At 50.7% G+C, this 6,755-nt stretch overlaps 1 protein-coding gene and 1 long non-coding RNA gene across 2 annotated transcripts in view; one reads left to right on the top strand and one right to left on the bottom strand.

Annotated features, from left to right (window-relative positions):
- Positions 1-4,882, bottom strand: part of LOC108448976 — a 24,020-nt gene extending 19,138 nt beyond the window's left edge. The window contains exon 1 of the long non-coding RNA XR_001865056.1: positions 4,655-4,882. This is a non-coding gene — a long non-coding RNA (uncharacterized LOC108448976). The remainder of the gene's footprint in view (positions 1-4,654) is intronic.
- The window catches only part of RAB10 (RAB10, member RAS oncogene family), a 14,731-nt gene continuing 8,711 nt past the window's right edge, over positions 736-6,755 (top strand). The window contains exon 1 of the mRNA XM_017743518.1: positions 736-827. The gene's annotated coding sequence lies outside the window, so the exon portion shown is untranslated. The remainder of the gene's footprint in view (positions 828-6,755) is intronic.

Below are 6,755 nucleotides of genomic sequence, written 5' to 3'. Positions count from 1 at the left end.
GGACAGGCGGCGCAGGCCTTGGCAGGGGCTGCCCAGGGAGGTTTGGAGTGCCCATCCCTGGAGGGGTTTAACAGCCATGTGCATGTGGCACTTGGGGACTTTTTATATTGGTTTTGAAAGTAAAAACCCTTTTCATGGTCTGTGGGGAGGATCTGTGCTTGGCTGAGTTCTGAGTCCTGGTGACACTTCTGCCGAGGCCTGGCTTTGGCTGTCCCATATCTGAGGCTGAAGCAGGGATGGGTCTGGACAAGGAGACTGAGCTCTGATAATTCACATTTTCTTGCTGGGTAAAGCGTCCTGGGGCTTGAACTGTTCTGCATCCCCGTGGAAGCTCAGAGTGTCTGTAGACCCTGTTGGTGCTGGGGGGACGTGGGGCAGGGCAGCCCATGGCTCCCTGGGACAGCTCCCCAGGGAATGGGCACAGCCTGAGGCTGCCAGAGCTCCAGGAGCCTTTGGACAGCGCTCTCAGACAGGGGGGGATTGTTGGGGCATCTGTGCAGGGCCAGGGGTTGGACTGGATGATCCTTGTGGGTCCCTCCTGCTCAGGGTATTCCAGGTGAAGGTGCCCAGTGCAGACCCCCGAGGCCCTGGCTGTGCTGGTCTCCCAGCTCCTCTCCCATTCCAGTGTCCCTGGTTTACCTGGCAGTTCAGTGAGAGGAGAAAAAAGCTGCTGTTCTGTCTCAGCCATTTGGAGTTGATGTGGAATTGATTTTTTTTTTTCAATGAATAAACACTAATTACTTATTTGTATGTTTGTTTATTTTAGGGATAGACTTCAAGATTAAAACTGTTGAATTACAAGGAAAGAAGATCAAGCTACAGATCTGGTGAGTAACACACATCTTCCTTCAGCAGCAGGTGTTCCTGGGGAGAGTTTGCTCTTCCTGAATTCCGTTCAGGGGTCCAGGTTTGCAGCTGTGTTCTGTGTTTCCACAGTGGTCACACTCCATGTGTGTGTCTGGAGCAGCAGCAGTGTTTGTAACCACTGGGCCTGGCTGCTCCCTCGGACAGGCTGCTGGCAAACCTCCTGTTGGGCAGGAGAGGATCCTCACAGGCTGTGATTTAGTGGGAAGTGGTTTAAAACTGGAATTTTTAAATTAGGAGTTGCCTCCAGTCTGTGACTATAAATTGACTCGTAGCCTTGCTCTGTGTCAGCAAGAAAATGCAATCCAGGGCTGCACTTGGGCTGGAATTTTCCATGCTCAGCTGCCTGGAACACGGCTGCTCTGTGGGAATGTCTGACAAGAGGCAAAGCCTCAACTCCTTCCTTTGAGCTTCTGTGCATTTAACCAGAGGCTTTTCACCAGGTCAGCTCAGGAGAGCCGGGGGCTTTTCCTGGCCTGTGGGTCTGCCTGGGCTCCCTGCTCACCGTCTGCATTCTGGAGCTTCACTGAGAGCTCAGAACTGGGATTTGTCCTTTTTGTCCCACTCATAACAATCCTTATGGCTTCATAAGGTTGGTGTCTGTAGATGCAGGTGGGGGGGTTCCAGTTTGGAGGGGCACTGGTCTTTCCAGTCATTCCAGGCAGTCATTCCATGACTTCCAATCACGAGCAATTATCCTTCCTAACCAGTGCATCTGGAGTCCTCTTGTCACCAGCACCCTGAGGAAGTGTTAGAGCTGACAGAGAGTGGGTTTGGATGGGATTTTGGGAAGGAATTGTTCCCTGGGAGGGTGGGCAGGCCCTGGCACAGGGTGCCCAGAGCAGCTGGGGCTGCCCCTGGATCCCTGGCAGTGCCCAAGGCCAGGCTGGACATTGGGGCTGGGAGCAGCCTGGGACAGTGGGAGGTGTCCCTGCCCATGGCAGGGGTGGCACTGGATGGGCTTTAAGGTCCTTTCCAACCCAAACCATTCCATGACTCCATGATTAAACTTAAAAAGAAAATCATCATGAAATGTAAAAACAGAAAATACGGAAAAATGAGGATGTTTAATGCAGATATAAAGAACAAGCTGTAATGAAGCTGTGCAGATTGTGGGGTTTAGTGCCTTAGGGAAGTGGAGTTGGGTGAGCTGAGATTTATACGACGGCAACTTTTAAATGTCACAAAATTGGGAAGTTGTGGCCTGAATCTGCTGCTTGTTCCTGCTAGGTTCAAACTGCACATTTGAAATGAAACTTGGAAAGCAGAAAATGAAGCTCATACAGAAAGAAATAAAAATAATCTCAGTACTGTGTTTCCAACTTTTCCTGTAGCAGGAGTGTTGCCCAGCAGTGGCTCAGTGTCTTGTGAAGGTGTTCTGTGCAGTGCATCTCTGTTTCCCCACTGCTTCCTCCCTTTGAACTCACCCCACACTTGCAGGAGCTGTGTAACCTTCCCAGAACAATCCAAGGCAGCAGCTGAGTGAGCAGGGGATGGATTTAGGGGAATGTTTCCCGTGTAAACCTGAGGCTGCTCTGGGAGCTTTCCTTGCTCCAGAGTATGGATCTGGTCTTATTAAACCTCCTGAGCTTCCCATGGGCCACTTCTGGAGCTTCTCCAAGTCCCTCTGGACGACCCCGTCCTTCAGGTGTGACAACCACACCACCCCACACAGCAGGACAGCTCCTCACCTCTTCCTGGGTATGGAAAAAGTGCCCTCGTGACAGTCTCTCAGCCATGCCCTGACCTCTGAAATTTATATTTAGGAGTAAAGCAAGAACACAGAGGTCAGGCTGAATTAAACCCTGCCTGAGGTGAGAAGCAACTCGATACTCAGTAGCTTTAAAACTGGGGGTGCTGCTCTGCAAGGATTGGGCTGGGATTAGCGCGTTCTCTACTGCTCCAAACATAAATGTGCCTGCGAGGAGCAGGATGGCTCCCAGCCCTCAAGGAATGAGCTTGTCCGGGGCAGATCCATCAGGAGGACCACTGGGTGTCAGATTCTGGGTGGAGGCACGTCCAGGAACTGAGGTTGTTCTTGGCTGGGTTATTGTCCAGCCCCTCTTTGGGAGAATTGCTGCTGGGACAGTCACCAGTGATGGCCTAGTGCAGGATCTGGGAGAAAGGAATTAATACACACGTGGGAGTGGAAATACTTACAAAGGGTGGGACCTGGAGGGGTTTACAGTGCTGAATGTCTGGAAGAATATTAATACTGTCATGGTGCAGAGAAAGAATGGAGGACCAGAGTGAGAGATCCAGGAAAAGATGGTGCTGGCTTTGGGAAAACGCTGAAGGACTTCAAAGGGAGAGGGTAATAAAGCTAAAAAATTAGTGTGATATCACACATTCAGGAGCTCAGGTAGAGTTGCTTTGAAATGGAAACCAAAAGGCTTTGGCATCCTCGAGTTCCCAGAACTCATTAACATAATGCAGCCACTGAGAAATGAAATGGGATTTCCCTGATGGTGTGGGCAGGAGGTGCATGTGTCAATCCCACAGAACACAGGTTTGATCAGCACTGCCTGGGGAGAAAGGGACTGTCTTAGGAAGAACTACTGGAAAGATGAGGGTTCTTTAGGATATCAGAGCACATCTTTAAAATCCTGGATATCCTGAACAGGTAGGGAGGGTCTGACAGAACTCATTGCCGTTTCCAACGCCAGAACATCAGTTCTGGCCTGAGGCTGGAAAGTGGCACGTGGAAAGCACCAGGAAATGAAGTTTTGCTGGGAAACTCCTCATGGGATGTAGTGGTAGCTGCAGGTGTCCATGGAGGGGTTCACAAGGGATTTCACGAAGGAACAGTCTGGTTTGGACTCTTAAATCCACAGAGGGGATCCCTGGTTCCAGAATTCCTTAACCACTGGGAAATGGAAGCTGGAAAACCTCTGGCCTGCCCAGGTACTGCTCTGAGGTGCTTGTCAGGAGGCACAAAAAGCAGAGCTGGGTTTGTCATCCAGGCAAACTACAGGCTCAGAGGAGTGTTACTGTCAGCTAAAAATGTAATTTTTTCTTCTTTTCCTACTTAGCTGCTCCTCCAACTCTCCTGTCTTTAATGACATTTGTGTGTCAGCCTGTTTTCCTACAGTCTTCCTGACTGATTCCAAATTTTAGGAACAGCTTTATGTTTTTAGTGTGCAACTCCTAACCGTGTGGAGGACTATAAAATAACATTTTATGTTATAACAGAGTGCATCTCTGCTGGCAATGCATTTACATGGCCAGAGAGGTGTCCTCAGGGTCTTAGGTAATTCAGCAAGGAGCTGGTGTCAGAAATAATCCCCTGTCGTGGAATGACTGTGCGGGTGGCAGCAATGTGGTGTAGCCGTCCCGAGTCATTCCAGGTGTGAAATTCCCTGTGGTGTGCAGGTTCTGGCATTCAGTGAGCGTGCTGGTGACCAGCCAGAGCTGCACACAGCTCCACTCCCTGGGTGCCATCAGCCTCATTAATTCTGCAATTACCCCAGGAATGTCTAGAAGTTAATTCTGTTTGCTGAGGGCTTTTGAGACTCAAGGTGGAAGATGTTCCTCTGGCATGTCAGTGCTGTAAAACAACTGGATAATTCTCTCGTTATGGATTTTTTTTCCCTGGCTGAGTATTGTTCAGAAAAGCTGAAGTTTGCCAGTCCTGAGGTACCTTACAGAGCACAGAATCCCAGGATCACTGAGGCTGGAAAAGCCCTCCCAGCCCATGGAGTCCAAGCTGTGCCCGATGCCCACCTTGTCCCAGCCCTGAGTGCCATGCCCAGGCCTTCCTTGGATGCCTCCAGGGGTGGGGACTCCAAACCTCCCTGGGCAGCCCCTGCCAAGGCCTGAGCACCCTTTCCATGGATCCAGCCTGTCCAGACCCCTGTGCAGAGCCCTCCAGCACATCCTCTCAGTCTGTGAGCTGACTGAGGATACCCTCAGTGCCCTTGTCCAGATCATCCGTGAAGGTGCTGAGCAGGACTGCCCCAGCCCTGAGCCCACTGGTGCCCATTCCCAGCTGGATGTGCTCCATCCCAGCTCTCCCTGGGCCTGGGTTTATCCCAGCCAGGAGTGCTGAGCCATGGGCTGGACAGGGGCACTTTTCCCTTTGGGAAGGGAAGTCCTCGGCCCGGTCGCTGCAGCTCCTGTGTTCCCCGGTCTCTCTGATGCAACACTGGCCTGCACAGTTCTGCAAATGTAACAGTTTTATTACAGTGGGACAGTAATAAAATGCTTGGGATTATTTTGTTAGGAATTACTTGGTTTAACATGTTGAGGACCTTCATTTTGAGCCACGTGGACTGGGAGGATGCTCGCAAATCATCAGATCTGATCTCTTCTTGCTGCAGCCGTGTCAGTCTTTCATCAATAAATCATGTTCCATTTTAAGGTTTCTTTAGTCCCTGCCAGGTCAGCTGGAAAGCTGTCCCAGAAATTCCTTCCTCTCCAGGTTAAACCTCTAATATGATACAGCTTATGCATATTTTAATGTTGGCATGAGAATAATTCAAATAGATTTTTCACTTTCCTTGATCATCTCCTTTCCCCAGTCCCACAGGACAACCTCCTTTGTCTTCACAAAGCTGAACATCCGAGCTCTCCCTTTCCTCCTGTGCTTCATTTTCCTTGGCTGTTTCAATGATCCTTGCCCACACTAATGTGAGCTGGGAGAAGGAGCCAGCTTCCACACGTTTGTGCTACACCCAGGGCTTTGGAGCCTGTTCTCACCTCCCAGAGGTTTGAACAAAGGGATGTGGAGCCGGGGCAGCAACCAGGAGCCGCATGCTCCGACTGTCTCCTGCCATTTGCCCAGGGTGGATCCAGCACTCGTGGGCACTCGGAGAACCATAACTCATTTCCTCTGTTTGCCTCAGCCAGCTCTAATCTCCCATCCATTAAGAGTTATCTCTGAATAATGAATGGGGAATCCATTAACAAGGGGAAAGGGCAGCTATAGTATTTATTTTTAAAAAAAAAAAGGGAAACACTCCAGGTTCTTTGCTTCTTCCCTCCCCAGCTTTCTTCTCTTCCATTAGCTGAGCTCCAGCTGCCAGAAAAAAACAGTGGAGGAGTTAACCAGGCGAGTCAGTTGTAGGATGTGACAAGCAGTGAGTAGCAGCTCCGTATTGCCAATGCCAAGTTGTGTAAAACCACTCAGAATTGTTCCTGTGACAGCTGCTGGCCGTGGCAGGAGGGAGGAATCACAGATCCCGAATGTCTGGTGGGGTTGGTAAGGCTTTTCCAACACTGTCCTGCTTGGTAGGAGCAAAGAGTGGGAGGGAGTAACCTGGGGGAAGGTGAGGCAAGTGGGTACAGAACTCAGGGGGAGAGAAAATAATGAGGGTGTGAGTGGAGATCTGTGGAGATATTTTGCAGGAGTTTGTTCTGAGGGAAGGAGGGGGTCCCTCTCTCTCTCTGGGATATGCTGGGAAAAACATCAATTAAAGTATTAAGTCCCCCAAATTACTTCATAGAATACCAGAATGGTTTGGGTTGAAAGGGACATTAAATCCCACCCCATTCCCACCCCTGCCATGGCAGGGACACCTCCCACTGTCCCAGGCTGCTCCCAGCCCCAATGTCCAGCCTGGCCTTGGGCACTGCCAGGGATCCAGGGGCAGCCCCAGCTGCTCTGGGCACCCTGTGCCAGGGCCTGCCCACCCTGCCAGGGAAGAGTTAACAGCTGGGATAAGGGGATAGGCTGTGGGTCTTGTGTGGAAGATGAGCTGGAAAAGGTGAAGCTGTAAAGTTTAAATCCTATTGAGGAGTGGGTTTTGATTCCAGCTGCTCTCAGCCAGCTGGAGAAATGTCACTGGGAAAAGTCCTGTGAAATTCAGTGCAGCCAAGTGCTGAAGTTCAGTGTGGGACATCAGTCCTCGAGTGTCAGAGCAGTCTGGTGAGGCCAGGGCGTGGGATCAGTG

Source organism: Corvus brachyrhynchos, unplaced genomic scaffold (genome assembly GCF_000691975.1).
Source record: "Corvus brachyrhynchos isolate BGI_N302 unplaced genomic scaffold, ASM69197v1 scaffold211, whole genome shotgun sequence".
Lineage (NCBI taxonomy): Eukaryota > Metazoa > Chordata > Aves > Passeriformes > Corvidae > Corvus > Corvus brachyrhynchos.
This window is presented reverse-complemented; position numbering and strand designations above follow the sequence as displayed.